This window comes from Sus scrofa, chromosome 9 (genome assembly GCF_054392235.1).
Source record: "Sus scrofa isolate SSC_HxYL_T2T_F1_AM1 chromosome 9, Sscrofa_HxYL_maternal_Yorkshire_Landrace_v2.0, whole genome shotgun sequence".
NCBI classification, from domain to species: domain Eukaryota; kingdom Metazoa; phylum Chordata; class Mammalia; order Artiodactyla; family Suidae; genus Sus; species Sus scrofa.
The window spans coordinates 107,407,101-107,423,938 of record NC_139391.1 but is presented as its reverse complement, the minus strand read 5'-3'; the positions used below and the strand labels follow the sequence as shown (position 1 = coordinate 107,423,938).

At 37.8% G+C, this 16,838-nt stretch overlaps 1 protein-coding gene across 5 annotated transcripts in view; it reads right to left on the bottom strand.

Moving 5' to 3' along the window:
- The window catches only part of GSAP (gamma-secretase activating protein), a 220,991-nt gene that overhangs the window by 173,928 nt on the left and 30,225 nt on the right, over positions 1–16,838 (bottom strand). The gene's annotated exons all lie outside the window — the stretch shown is intronic.

Here is a 16,838-nt window from a genome sequence, read left to right as displayed (position 1 = left end):
CCGAGGGGCAAGGCCAGAGATTGAGCCCGCATCCTCCTGGATACTAGTCGGATTTGTTTCTGCTGTGCCACAATGGGAACTCCCAATGTTTTCTATTTCATCTTTCATCATCCATTATGATTAAGATTATCTGGCATGAATATCAGCTGTTTCCAAAGCGAAGATTCAAAATAAATGCATATGAATGTGATCAGAAACACTTGCTTTTATCAGAAATACAAATGGGGGTTCCCATTGTGGCTCAGCGGATTAAGAACCCAACACAGTGTCTGCGAGGATGCAGATTCGATCCCTGGCCTCACTCGATGGGTTAAGGATCTGGCATTTCTCCTATTTGATCCCTAGCCCAGAAGCTTCCACATGCCACAGATGCAGCCGTAAAAAGAAAAAAAAAGAAATATAAATGGCTAGGTCAAACAGCCAGATAAAAGTTTATGAGAGTCTGGATATGTTTAACTTTTTGCCTATTATTTTAACTGTTCGTCTCATTAACTACCTAAAATGTTTTATGCAAATTAGTCTGGTGGAATATTTTTATTGAATTTTTTATTTTTAACTGCATATCCTCACCTCAGTATAAGCGAAAAATCTAACCAGCTATAGATCTCATAAAGACAGTAGCTGAAAACAAAATTGACAATAAGCATAATTTTTCCTTAGAAAATGCATATTTCCTTAGAAAAGTGGATATATAAATCCTATATAAATACTTAAGAACCATCTAAAGATGAGATATTTATGAACTTTTCTAGGGCAAACGCAGAACAAGTATATACATCATGACAACAATAAATATCTTTTGCATTAATTGAAAACAAAAGATCTTAGAAGGTTTGTGAGTTTTACAATATGTTGCAACATGTTGCCTTCAATATTTCTTGCATTGTTTGCTAAATGGACACTTAAGAGGCACAGCAATTATTTAGTCTATTCTTTTCCATGTTACCATCACCCTCAATTACAAAATTAATCTACATTTCTTCAGCTTTCATAGAAATACATTTAACTTTATATTCTCAGACCTCTATCAAAAGCCTCTATTGAAAGGATCATGAGGAAAATTCTAGCATCTTTCATAAAATTGCAATTTGATGACATCTTTGTTTGTTTAATGTCCTTCATAACAAGATCTGTGTGGTAAATTTTTCTTTGAGTTCAATGCTAGGCAATATTTGTTTCTTCTAACTAAATTGGTATGTTTCAATTTAGTGGTTAGAAAGAATTATGCAACGTATATTTTTTTTACCAAGAAGTTCGGAGTTAAGTTTTCTACTCAGTTTTAACATCTAGTCATTTTTAAGATTTCAGGTTAATTATTCCCTATCTCTATGCATCGCTTCCACTCCCACAACCCTGTTCATATACTGGCTTTTATTCTTTCTCTATCTTTTTAAAAACTTCCCTGTACTTCATCATAAGCTAATTCAAATCTTTTTTAAAGGAATATAGATAAATAATTTTACATTGTCAAACTTAATGTAAATTTTTTAAAATTTAGCCATTATTGTAATTAAAGCTAATATGTCTGAGTACATAAAATATTGAAGCTTAAATTTGGAATTCCGGTTATGGCTCAGTGGTAACGAATCCAACTAATATCCATGAGGATGTGGGCTTGATCCCTGGCCTAGCTCATTGGGTTAAGGATCCACTGTTGCTGTGAGCTGGTCAAAAACATGGCTCTGATCCACCATTGCTGTGTCTGTAGCAGAGGCAGCTCTGATTCGACCCCTAGCCTGGGAACTTCCATATGCCTCAAGTGCAGCCATTAAAAGCTAAAAAAAAAAAAAAAAAAAAAAAAAAAAAGCTTAAATTGGACTCTCCCTCTCTCTTTTTCCATAGCGGCGCCAGATCCGAGCCAAATCTGCAACCTATACTGCAGCTCATAGCAACACCAGATCCTTAACCCACTGAGTGGAGCCAGGGATCAAACCTCCATCCTCATGGACACTAGTCGGTTTCATTATTGCTGAGCCACAACAGGAACTCCTGACTCTTGATAAACAATACTCTATCACAAGAGGCAAATGCTACTGATGTGTGTTTATGTAGCTGTAATCTACTGACACATTGTAACAGCAGTATATATGGTTGTTCCCTCCAAATATGTCAAACAGCTCCAACTAGGCACAGGTGTACTCTTATAACAATGCCATGTACTCCAAATACCCTGAAAACTTCCTTTAGATCTATAAGCCATATGATTTTACACTTAAATTTAAAGAAGTGTTCCCTGAATTTATAATCCAAAAAGAAAGGAGTCAGATGTATTTACGGGTGTGGTTTCTGAAGTTTTATACTCTTTTTGACTTTGATTACCCAGATATTTCAGGTCATCTTAAAATATGAAATTTGTCACTCCACGGGCTATGTACATTTTTGACATGTGCTTCAGAAGACCCTAATAAGACAACCACATTAATCTCCTTGACATAGCCTTAGCTGTATACATGCATCAGAAGGACTTAGCTGTGGAAGCCACTACGTAGGAACTGGGACACTCATGCACCCATATGCAGACATTTCAATAGCACTCTTTGGTTCTAATAATATTAGGGGTCAAACCTTCTTCTAGTCACCAATGTCTGTGAACTCTGAGTTCGCTGTAGATAAGTAGGAGAACACCAAGGACTAATGTCAGTGTTGGAAAGTACAAATGTAGGAACAAAAAGGAGGAGGAAGTGTCTTCTGGTTACTGCCACCAGATCATTTTTGGCCTCTGTGCAATAAGTTAGGCCTCTTCTGGGTTGGTTCCAAGTGTACCATGGAAGAAAGCCAGCTCTAAAATTAATATTCTGCTGACCATTTGATCATTTCATGAAAATTGAGAAGGGATGAATTACCTTCTCTTCCTTTTTGGCTTTCTATTCAGGAACCCATGTCATTAAAGCAACTCTATTCTTGCAAAAGGAAGTCAATCATACCTCCGACCTAGAAAACAACTAAAACTAATGTATATGCTAAGAGAAGCATGTTTACCGGGAGACTATCTAAAGGATATGAAATCAGTCCAGTCCTCTAGACAAGCAGTCACAAAGACTGATTTAACCCACAGAAATATTTTGTTTGGTTCACAGTGTATTTTTTAAAAAGTGAGCCAACAGGAGTTCCCGCTGTGATGCAGTGCATTAAAGTATCTGGTGTTGCCACAGCTATGGCAAAGGTTGCAGCTGTGGTTCGGATTCAATCCCTGGCCCAGGAACTTTCATGTGCTATGGGTGCAAGCACTACAAAAAAAAAAAAAAAAAAAAAAAGAAAGAAAGAAATTGAGCCAACATTGAAAAATTGTTGAGATTTCAAATATGGAAGGTGGCAACACTGTGCTTAGTGTCCCCATGTGGCAACATCTGCTGGAGCTGAGAAGTGGCAGCTGCTTCCTTTTCTTGAGGCAGGGGCTCTCCAGGTGGTCAAGTCCATACATATCTGCATTTGCTATGCCTGCAAAGATTCTAAAATCAGAAAGGTCAGCAAAGAACTGGATGTCAGGATTGTATTGCTACTGCCACTCTAGTGTCGGTATTGCTTTTACTGATTTTCACTTTGGTGGCTGGCATCAGCCTATATTTAAGGATGCTATAAAACAGTCTTAGAAATTCTAATTCAATTATAGTTAGAGTATGAATTGCATGTCCATTACAAAGTAGAATCTTCTGTGAGGACCACTCTTTCGTAAGGAAATAGTTTCTTCTGGTTTTATCAAGAGGACTAGTTATACTTTTCCTAAGCAAGTGGCTTGTTTTCATCACCTAAATATGCTGTATCTTAACAGGGTATTCCCTTCATATTGGTTGCTAGAAGGTCTAAAGACAAAATTGTAGCCCATTCTTGGTGACTGTGTAAGGTTCAGTGATATATGTGCCCCTTAGCTGCATCTTATAACTTCCTCTTGTTCTTTGCCTGACTTCTCTATTGCTTTATTTAAAAAGTAACTAAATATGGTAGTTCCCATCATGACTCAGTGGAAATGAATCTGACTAGCAAACCTGAGGATGCAGATTCAATCCCTGGCCTCGCTCAGTGGGTTAAGGATACAGCGTTGCTGTGAGCTGAGGTGTAGGTCGCAGACTCAGCTTGGATGTGGAGTTGGTGTGACTGTAGTGTAGGCCAGCAGCTACAGCTCCAATTCAACCCCTGGCCTGGGAACCTCCATATGCTGAGGGTGCAGCCCTAAAGAAATAAAAAAAAAAGTAACAAAATATATTTTAATAGAGGAATAAAAAGAAGAGAGCAAAAATGGAATACCTAGATAATTCCCTTCTGATCCATTCCCACTGAGCCACGACAGGAACTCCTAAAAAAATTTTAAACCTATGAGTTTCATATATTTACACACACAAGTTGTGTAAATATATACACATGTGTGCATGTATATACATATACAGATACACGTGCATATATATGTATAAACATTTATAAATGTACCTTTGAAAACAGATTGAAAAGTTACTTGAAAAATTGAAACAGAATTGGAGGGAAGTTAAGGGAAATGTTCACTCTTTACGTATTTTACATTGTTTAAATTATTTTAAAATGAATGTATTTAGGAGTTCCTGTCATGGCTCAGTGGTTAACGAATCCAACTAGACATTATGAGGTTTCGGGTTCAATCCTTGGCGTTGCTCAGAGGGTTAAGGATCCGGCGTTGCCGTGAGCTGTGGTATAGGTTGCAGACACGGCCTGGATCCCGCATTGCTATGGCTCTTGCGTAGGCCGGTGGCTACAGCTCCGATTTGACCCATAGCCTGGGAACTCCATATGCAGCAAGAGCAGCCTAAGAAATGGCAAAAAGACAAAAAAAGAAAAAAAAAAAAAAAAGAATGTATTTAGTTATTTCATTAGTTGACAATTTAGGGAGTTCTTGCTGTGGTGCAGCAGAAAAGAATCTGACTAGTATCCGTGAGGATGCAGGTTCGATCCTTGGCCTCACTCAGTGGGTTAAGTATCCGGCATTGCACTGTGAGTTCATAGACGTGTTTCAGATCCTGAGTTGCTGTGGCTGTGGCATGGGCCGGCAGCTGCAGCTCTGACTGACCCCTAGAGTGAGAACTTCCATACGCGCAGATGTGGCCCTAAAAAGCAAAAAAAAAAAAAAAAAAAAAAAAAAAAAACCAAAGAAAAAGAAAAAAGAAAATCTAAATAGGAGTTCCCTTTGTGGCTCAGCTGGTTAAGAACCCGACTAATGTCCATGAGGATGCAGGTTCAATCCCTGGCCTCGCTTAGTGGGTTAAGGATTTGGAGTTGCCTCAAGCTGTGGCATAGGTCACAAATGCAGCTCAGATCCCTCATTGCTGTGGCTGTGGGCTGGCAGCTGAAGTTCCAATTCGATCCCTAGCCCTGGAACTGCAGGTGTGAACTTAAAAAGAAAGGAAAACAAAAGAAAATTTAAACGGAAAGTGAATGATCCAAGGGAGCTAAAAGTTCTAATAAAGAAGAATCCCTTTGCCTAAAATACAAATGTTAATTATGAATAAGGGGATATATGTAATGCAAGAAATTCTAAGGACAGATATTTAAACATTTTCTGGAAAGACCTATGAATATTACATTTTAAGAGGTATTTGTATGGTGGTTAAGGGCACTGTATGTGGACTCAGGCTACCTGCTTTTGAATCACCAGCTTTGTCATTTACAACTTGTATGTTCTTGACTTCTCTGACTTCTCTGTGCCTCAGTCTCATCATCTATAAAACACAGATGATAAAAGTAGTACCTGTCTTATACAGTCCCTGGGAAGATCAAATAAGTCAGTATACATAAAACACTTAACAAAGCCCCTGGCCACAGTAAGCACAACATAAACATTTTTATGAGCGTATTATGAATAGACTCACTAACAACACTGTAAGGAAAGAAACTGTCCTTGAAGTCAGAGGAACTGTAGCTATAACACAGTGATTAATCTAGGAGTGATTATATAGAAGAAGGAGGCACAAGGGCAGCAGTCTGATTTTATTATTGCACAGCAAACACACTGTTTTTACCTAAATAAATCAGAGGTGATTTGAAGGAGTTCTAATAGATTTTAGGTTTTCAAGTTTTATAACACAGCAAGCACATTTCTATTTAGATAGTATGTTTCTTTGAGATGACTGCTGGGTGAGGGCAGGCAGTAAAGAAAGGCTTCCAGTCATTCCTTGGCACAACCTATTTTGTCATATTGGGCAACTCATTTTAATCTCGAGACCTCACTTTCCTTATCTGTAAAATGGACTATATAATTTAAAAAGTCTGGTCCAGCTTTCAGATTCTATAATTTTGGTATTTTGATAAGGACAACACTAATTAGTGGGCCATGGTTATCTACTGAGACTTGCAATTGCAATTTGTATCATCAATCCTGGATTTTAGAAATACTATGAATTTTACATCTTCACTAACAGAAAGGACGAATATAGTGAATCATCTAAAAAAGCATATAATTAAGAAATCATTTATATTTAACTTTAAAATATCTTATAGTACGTGATTACTTTAAAGCAAATATAATAACCATTTTTATTATGTTCTATTCTAATATTAAATTATTCTTCATTCTCTAAGTGACAACTGGGCAGAATAATGAACTTAACCGAAAATATGTTTTGAATAAAATTTACAATGTAGAAAAGTAAAAGCTGACTTAACTTAGATCATTCTTACCCAAAATAGCAAACATCCTTCATTATGTTGAAATGTAACCATGACTATATAGGCAATATTCATGATAATTCAGTGCATGACCTTTACTGTCAGACCTGAGGTTACCTTGTATAAAGTTATTTAAGCCCTTTGAATCTCAGTTTTCTCATTTATAATATAGGAATAAAAAATTATCTACTCCATATGAGGTGATGTAGCGGTTAAATGAAATAATACAAGTAAAGCACAGAGTACAAAAAAAAAAAAAAAAAGAAAAAAAGGAATTCCTGTCGTTCCTCAGCAGTAAAGAACTCAACCAGTATCCATGAGGACTCGGGTTCGATCCCTGGCCTCACTCAGTGGGTTAAGGATCCAGCATTGCCACGAGCTGTGGTGTAGATTGCAGAGGCAGCTCGGACCTTGTGTTGCTGTGGCTGTGGCATAGGTTGTCAGCTGCAGCTCCAATTTGACCCCTAGCCTGGGAACCTTCATATTGCCATGGTGCAGTCCTAAAAAGCACAGTGTATAGTGCCTGGCAAATAGTGGTTGCTCAAAACAGTTGATTTCTTTTTGTGGTCCTCAAAGACCATATTTACTCAACTCTACATTTACTTTTAAATAATATGCTGGTATATTATTTATTACATTTTATAATTGGAGGCATCAAGGACCTGTGGTTAAGAGTCTAGATTCTGGAATTCCTGTCATGGTTTAGCAGTTAACGAACCCGACTAGTATCCATGAGGACAAGGGTTTGATCCCTAGCTTCACTCAGTGGGTTAAGGATCCGATGCTGCCGTGGCTGTGGTGTAGGCCAGCAGCTACAGCTCCAATTCAACCCCTACCTTAAGAACCTCCATATGTCGGGGGTATGGCCCTAAAAAGACAAAAGACAAAAAAAAAAAAAAAAAAAAAAAAAAAAAGAAAAGAAAAGACAGAAAAAGAGTCCAGATTCTAAGATTTAACTGTGTTCAAATGTCAACTACCTACATGCTGTGTAACTTTAGGCATCTGCAAAATTTAAATGAATGATAACTAATTCACATAGCTGTTTGAAGGCTCAAATGAAATAATGTGTACAAAGGATCAAAAAATATCAGCAATTATTATTATTCATAAAGCTACGGAAATCAATCAGCTTACACTGTATTTAGCAGTAGAGCAACACTATACAAGAGACAATATTCTTTTCCTACTTCATCACTGCTCCTGACTTATTTTGTTCTGCAAGAAATCAGAAAATAAAGGATAGCTTCATTAGGCCACAGGATACTTTCTATGAAGGAACTTGAACAAGCACCTTGGAAGAAACATCTTGTGAAGCTATGTTTATTACAGTGACTTTTTTCTTTTGTTTAAGCAATGAACCCAGGAATATTTTTTTTTTTTGCTGCTTTTTAAAAAACTTCTGTTTACCTATAGCAAATAGAAGCACAAAAAGCTAACTATAGGACATCAAAAAAAAAAATGTCTTACAAGGAAAATTGTTACAACACTAGTAACAAATGTCTTCCTAATTTTAAAACCTTATCAGATTGGCAGCATGTTTTCCCCCCACAAATGAGGACCTTTATTATATTTAATGCAGAAAATCCATTCATTTATTATTGTTTTCCTAAATAATAATAATATTATGTTAGCAGATTCCTACCCATTCCTCAAAGCACAGATAAAATATTACCTCCTCTGTGAGGCTGGTAATAGATATTTCTTCTATTTCCCAGGCAATCCCTCTCTCCATTTTTGCTTACATAGCACCTTAGAGTTAGCAATATCCACCATTTATCAACAACCATAATTTTTCTTTATTTTTCTTTCTTTATTGTCTTTTTGCCTTTTCTGGTGCCGCACCCACGCCATATGGAGGTTCCCAGGCTAGGTGTCTAATCAGAGATGTAGCTGCCAGCCAGAGCCAGAGCCACAGCAACACTGGATCAGAGCCACGTCTGCAACCTACACCACAGCTCACGGCAATGCCAGATCCTTAACCCACTGAGCAAGGTCAGGGATTGAACCCACAACCTCATGGCTCCTAGTCAGATTCATTAACCACTGTGCCACGATGGGAACTCCTCAACAACCATAATTTTTGTCCACACTGCTAATTATTAGAGAAATGCAAATCAAAACTACAATGAGGTATCACCTCACATCAGTCAGAACGGCCATCTTCAAAAAGTCTATAATAATAAATACTGGAGATGGTGTGGAGAAAAGGGAACCTTCCTATGCTGTTGGAGGGAATGTAAATTGGTGCAGCCACTATGGAAAATAGTCTGGAGTTAGCAGGAGTTCACATCATGGCTTAGTGGTAATGAACCCCACTAGTATCCATGAGGATGCAGTTCAATACCTGGCCCTGTAGGTTAAGGATCTGGCGTTGCCTTGAGCTGTGGTATAGGTCACAGACATGGTTCGGATCTTCTGCTGCTGTGGCTGTAGTGTAGGCTGGCAGCTGCAGCTCCATTTTGACCCCTAGCCTGGGAACTTTCATATGCTGTGGGTGCAGCCCTAAAGAGACAAAAAAAAATTTTTTTTAATTAAAAAAAATTAAAATAGATTTAGCAGAGTTCCCGCCATGGCTCAACAGAAACGAATCTAACATCCATGAGGACGCAGGTTCAATCCCTGGCCTCACTCAGTGGGTTAAGGATCTGGTGTTGCCTTAAGCTATGGTATAGATAGCAGATGTGGCTCAGATCTTTCGTTGCTGTGGCTGTGGCATCAGCTGGCAGTGACAACTTCTATTTGACTCCTAGCCTGGGAACCTCCATATGCTGAGGGGGCTGCCCTAAAAAGACAAAAAAAAAAAAAAAAAAGAATTAGCATTTGATCCAGCAAACCCACTTCTGGGCACATATCCAGAAAAGACAAAAACTCTAATTTGAAAACATACCTGGACACCAATGTTCATAGCAGCACTACTCACAACAGTGTAGATATGGAAGCAACCTAAATGTCCAACAACAGATGAATGGACAAAGAATATGTGGTATACATATATATATATATATATATATGTATATATATATATATATATACACAATGGTGTATTAGTCATAAAAAAGAACAAAATAATGCCATTTGCAGCAACATGGATGGGCCTGGATATTATCATACTAAAGGAAGTCAGACAAAGACAAATATTATGTGATATCACTCGTATGTGGAATTAAAAAATCCAAGGGAAAAATAGTAATACAAATCAATTTATTTACAAAACAGAAATAGACTCACAGACATAGAAAACACTTACAGTTACCAGAAAGGAAAGGGGGGGAAGGGATAAATTAGGAATATTAGATTAATAGATACATACCACTATATATAAAACAAACAACAAGGATTTACTATATAGCACAGGACACTATATTTATTAACCTTGTAATAACCTATAATGGAAAAGAATCTGAAACTAACACAATGTTATAAATCAACTACAATTAAAATTGTAACAGCATATTCTTTGACCTTGGCTTAGTCCAACTGATTTCTATTTTGCACCTGGCCTGCCCTCCTTCGTGGGGTTTGTACTTTTCTCACTTGAGAAATCTTTCACCTTTTCTGAAACAGACATGGCACCTACAGCTTGGCTTCTTTGACCCAAGCCAATTACATGGATTATTTATTTATTTCCCAAAGTCATCTTTTTGCTTCTCAGCACACATTTATTTTAGACAGTGACATTTAAAAACCTCTACGCTTTCTTAAATTTGGGTAGATGGTTAGCTATATTTAGTCCCTATATTATACTTATCCTCCTTCCATTCTGTGATAATAGAAACCCCAATTTTCACTGAGCACATGATGGCAAAAAGAAACGACTACATTATTCAGCAACCCTGCAAATGAGTGTGGTCTTACCACTATTTTGTTGCCAATGGTGGGTGTCCATGCTCTCCATACAGAGGTCACAGGAATAAGCCAGTATTGAACAAGTTGGGTTTATTGCTCATGGCAATGAAGGAGCATGCACACCAGGGGAAGCATGACTGTCTCAGTAAGTAAGAGGGTGTAAGTAAGTAAGTAAGTAAGTAAGTAAGATTTGGCTTCTGTTAAGCAATTCTCAGAAGGGTTGAAGGAAGCAGGGCTTTACTCTGGATGGGATGCTGTCAGGAAGCAGAAGCAATTCTATGATTGGGTATCTTAACATGTTATCAGGAGGAATGAATCATGATGAAAGCTGTAATTGGTAACAAAGCAGCTGTCATTCATGTTAGGCAGAAAAGGGAGACATTTGGTCATGCCGCAGTTTGGACAATGTTCATATTTTTTACTGTGTTCAGGTATAATTATGGTGTAGTCTTGTTTTTATGGCCTTGTCTGATGGTGTTCTTTGAAATGGCATGTGCTTAACAGATCACCAAGGGCAGCTGTGAGTGCCAGGGCAGCTCTTGGATGTCAGAGGCTGCTGCTCTCTTTCTTATGAGTCAGCCAAAGTATGGCACTGAAACCTCCTTTAAAAGACAGCTGGAGAACATCCTTTGCCTCTGAATCTTTGTTTCCTCCTCCAGACTGGAATGTGGTTGAGATGGTTGGAGCAGGCCAATTGGAACATGAAGTGATCTTGTTGGAAGCTGCAACAGCCCTAGACCACCCTCACTCTGGACTTTTATGTGAGAAACAAAAGACCACTTTGCTTAAGCTGTTGTTACTTGGAGTCCTTTACTCACAGCTGAAGTCATTCCTAACTGATATAAGGATCTAATGGTTAGTTCTCTTTTCAGTGTATTTGTTTAAGGTTGTTTTCATTTCCTTAGGGTGGATAGACTAACATGTCAGAGAACTGACTTAAGTGCCAGAACTAATTACCTTTGTAAGAATGTAAAGACATTATAAATCTGCATTGTTATAAGCTGAAATACTAGGACTTGAGTCTCCCAAGCTGGTGTACTTAGCACTGGTTTATCTCTGGTTTACCTTTGCTACAAAGGTGTATTCTCTTGAAGTTTCAACTTACGGTGTGAGTCCATATTGGCTACTGAACTCCTCACTTTATGGGCCAAGAGCTTTGATTTCTGTGTCCTTGTCCCCCCAGTGCCAAGCTGAAATTTATGTTTTTAGCAAAGGGCTTCTGTGCTTAGTACTCTCTCCAGATTAAAGTTTTCCCCTATCTTCAATGCTTTTAAACTATTTTTTAATATTTTTTCCAGCATTTTTTTAAAACAATTTTTATGTTTTCCTTTTTTTCTGTCAATTTCTACTATACAGCAAAGTGACCCAGTCATACATGTATATATTCTTTTTCTCACATTATCCTCCATCATGTTCTATCACAAGTGACTAGATATAGTTCCTATAGTATATAGCAGGTTTTTCTAGCATTTTAACTTATTTTTACCAGTAAGATTGGTCCAAGTAACCTTGCCTAACCATGTGAGTCAATACATTTATTTTATTTATTTATTTATTTATTTTTTGGTCTTTTTGCTATTACTTTGGGCCGCTCCCGCGGCATATGGAGGTTCCCAGGCTAGGGGTCGAATTGGAGCCGCAGCCACTGGCCTACGCCAGAGCCACAGCAACACGGGATCCGAGCCACGTCTGCAACCTACACCACAGCTCACGGCAACGCCGGATCGTTAACCCATTGAGCAAGGGCAGGGACCGAACCCGCAACCTTATGGTTCCTAGTCGGATTCGTTAACCACTGCGCCACGATGGGAACTCCAATACATTTATTTTATAATGTTAAAGCTCATTACTATTTTTTGCTTATTTTTTCTAAATTTTCTGCATGTACATGTAGTACTTTTAGAATAAGAAAGAATACAAGTTATTGTAAAAGCTGTAATGCTAAAAACATTGATCGTGTATCTTTATAATACATTTTCCATAATTTATAAAACTTTAATGTAATATTCCTCTTTCTTAGGAATTGACTACTTTTTAATCTGGAATTTAGTAATACAATATTTGATTTGTTAAAAAATATGATTATCCTTCACTGTCAGAGATATTATACTCTGAATATCATGAGCATATTATTATACTGGTTAGTTCTAAAATATCTGACGATTATCATGTATTCATTGCAAGCAGCCTAAGTGGATTTTATTAACAAATACTGTTTTGGTCCCTTCCATTGAAAAAATATATGACTTCCTTATCATTTGTGCTATTTGCCATATTATTTGTACAAATGTGTACTTACTGTTAGAATTATTTGACACTATACAGTAGCTTATATTATCTTTTTCATGACTGTGTTACTTCCTATATTAAGTATTAAACTCCTGGAAAGACTCATATTTGCCTTCTATGTACTATCTCACACAGTATTATGGGCAGATTAATTGTGTTTCTACAGTTTTGGACAAGTGTGACATAATGATGGGATCCCAAATGAGACAACAAAGTAATTTTTATTTCCAGTAACGCTATGCCCCAGATTTTCCAAAACAGTTCCCATTTTAAACATGATGTTTCGTTGTTACCATCAGTGCATTCCAACTACATGTATCCTGACTTGTGATATAAATATGTAAAAATATTTATGAGCACACTTAAGGCAGTTCTTCTGAAAAGTCTCTTGGTGAAATTCATCTAGGTATTCCATCCATTGAGTGGACTCTTAGCAAGGTCTCTACAAGAGAATTTTACAACTAACTTGTTGCCAATGTTGGGTGTCCATGCCCTCCACACAAAGACCACAGAAATAAACCAGTGGTTGAACAAGTTGGGTTTACTGCTCATTGCAGTGAGGGGGAAGGCACACCACAGGCAACCAAGGGTATCTCAGTAAGAGGGTGTTAGAAAGGATTACCATAGCATTTGGCTTATATTAGGTGATTCTGGAAGCTGCAGTACCTGTTTATCTGCATAAGATGCCAATACTTGACAACTGGGTCTGTGTGAGATACCAGAAACCTAGCATAATGGGGAGAGGAAGTGAAGACTGCTCATAAGTTTTCTGTCAGCCTGGTGGAACAGGCAGCACAAAATAGGATTTAAACTATTAGAGAAGGATAAGAAATGTATTATTTCTTGTATACTTAAGTTTATGAATAATAATAGCAATTACCATCATTATTATATATATGGGAATAATTCTATTTCTCTGTCAGTTTCCCCATGCAGTTTAAGGTGACTCTAGCTCCACTAGATAAGTAATTCTCGGCCTTGGAAATGAACCATGAAATCAATTGGGAAGTTGTAAGAAAATACCCACCCACAGGGATTATGATTTTACTGATCTGGATCAGAGCCAGGGAATCAGTATTTTTAAAGCCCCTCAGATTAGTCTAATATGTAATTGAGATCCTACACTTTATGCAGATCTCAGGCCTTCTTGCTATTTGAGTAATCTATGATTCTATCAGGAGCTCACCATATAGGAAGCTGGTTAATTCTCCCTGCTAACTGCCTAGGGTAGTTTTCTTTAGAAACACCACAAAAACTTTTTCAGTATTATTCTACTGGAAAGCAGAGCAAAGGCTGAGTTTGCTAAAAACACAAGGGGATCTCAGGGCATTGAATTCTCAAATATAGTCAGTGCAGCTCTGCCTGTTTTGCTTATCATTCATTACCAGCAACTGGTAATAAATTCAGACTCACTGATCACCTATAATCACACACACACACACACACACACACACACACACACACACACACACACACTACTGCATGCTTTCTCTTTTACTCTATCTTACTTGACTTCTTTAAGGAATCTGACACTTTAAAAATATATTCATCTTCCTGGACTTGCAGGACATAACTGATCTCTAGTTCTTATCCTATTTCTCTTCTTGTCTTTGGCTAGCTATCCTTTTTCTGCCCACGTCTTTATTGATAGAGTTTTCTAACATTCTGTTCTTGGTGTTCTCCCTCCTCCTTTTTTTTGTCTTTTTAGAGCCATATCTGCGGCATATGGAGGTTCCCAGGCTAAGTGTCAAATTGGAGCTGTAGCCACTGAATCGTGTCCTCTGAGCCACAAAAGGAACTCCTCGTGGCTCTCTTTTCATCTCATTATGCACTGTTTTTCATAAGCAAAACTCACTCACTTCAATAATTTCATCTACTATGTATTAATAACTCCCAGGTCTTTGTTTTCCAGTTTAGACTTTTCACTTGTGTTCCAGACCTGGCTTTGTAGCTTTCTGTTAACTGATGCACCTCAAATTCAACATATAATAATGTGCCTTTTCCACATCATCTCCCCAATACGCTTCCCTTTCTCTACTTCCTCTCTTACTGAACAGCATCACACATCTAAACAAAAAGAAAAATAAAACAGGAGTCATCTTAGGACAGAGGCTGAAAACTATCTGGTTATTTACTGAAGTTGTTTTTATTTGGTCGAGCTTTAACTTTAAAAAACTTTGAGCCAACATTTAAGATTTGGGAGATGTCACATAAAAATACAGATTTAGGCTTCTCTCTAAAAATCAGAAGATGAAGCAACATCAAGCCCTACCTACACAGAATGACTGGCTAAAGGTAAGCAGCAGATATCCCATTTAGACTCAGGTCAGCTCTTAATTCACAGAGTATTCATAATGGCTACAATGGATGCTAAGGCTCCTTTATTCATTTTTGTCAACTGTCTGGGCTCTTGAGGCATCTGAGATAAAAACACTTGTGCTAAGTCCTTTATTTCCCCTTATCTTCACTAAGATCAATCAGGAAGTCCTACAGATTCTAACATTTCTCTTAATTGGTGTCCCTCCTTTTCATCTCAATTGCTACATTCTTCCTTTGGGATCTCAAACATTGCTGATTTGGATACTGTAACAGTGAAATACCTCCAGTTCCACCTGCCTAATTCATTGCTGACACACCAGTGGAGTAAAATGAGGTTATTATCCTTCCCAAAGGACTTCATTGGCTCTCCATGGCCCACAGGATGAAGTTCAAATTCCTTTAGTCCAAGATGCCAGGCCACTCATGCCCTGACCTCCGCCCACCACTCCGGTCTTAACTCATTTCACTCTCACAGAAATCTGTACTCTAACCCTTTCAAACAGCTTTACTAACCAGGTGGATTATTTCCATCCTCTGGATAATGAATGATTACTTATAAGTAGGTTGTAATCCTCTTTTTATACCATCGATTTGCTTTTATTCAGGGATTACTCAAGGGTTAAAAATTTTAGCTGTGTTTAGGCAAATTATTTCAATTTCTGAAATAGTAGGGGCTCAAATCAATGAGTTATATTGATATTGACAATGTTTTCCCAGTTTTATTCTTAAGAAACACACCATAGATTGCCTCTGACACCTGGAGGCAAATGATTGATAAGTAATTTGTGACTCAGGTTAATTATACCATATGTGGGACACACATCAGTTTGCCTTATGGGTATAGCTTATAAATAATACTAGGTTATAGCTGTCAATCCTCTTAATGAGGAAAAGAATACAATAGGACCTTTAGAGGACTAATTATGAATCAACCAATTTTCATAGCTTAAGAGGATGTAAATGGCACATCTCCAGGTAATACACTTTGTATTACTCTCTAGAAAGCCATATTAATACCAAACTAAAAATGCTGAAAGCTTCAAACTTTCAGATAAAATCACACACAAATACCTGTCTGGGAGTTCTAAAGACAGTCATTCATTCAGGAAATACTTACTGAGTAGCTACTGTGTGCTCTAAACTCCAGGGATGCTGCTGCCTTTATAAATAAGAATAAATGCTGAGAAAACCAGTACAGTATACCCAGCTGGTAGATAAGAAACGAGCCCAGGGCTGACTATGCAGCATATCAAAACATGCCAATTTTATGGGGGAACTGGACAATTTTTTTTTTCTACCAGCTCTTACCTACATTTTGTAGCTGTCCTCATGAAGTTTAGGTTTTAGTGTCTTGATGAGGAGAGAGGGTGTAGGGCAGGTTGACAGATGACAAGAAAAAAATCAGTAAGTAAAATATGAGGTCTGTCCAGAGAGTAATAAGTTCCATAAGAGAAATTAACCAGGGAAGAGACATGAAGAGTGCTTGGGAGTAGAGGTGCAATTTAAAATAGTGTGGCCAGGCAGAGCCTCAATGAGAAGGTGGCATTTAAGCAAAGAGCTGAAGGAAGGAAGGGAATAGGCCATGTGGATACATGGTAGAAGAACATTCCAGTAGAGGAAACAAATAGCAAATGAGAACAGATGTGCAGAGGTGCCTGGAGCTTTCATGAAACAGCAGGGCAGCCAGTGGCCACTGTAGCAAAAGCAAGGGAGCATGGAGGAGAATAGTAAATAGTGGATTTCATCAGAGAGGTAAT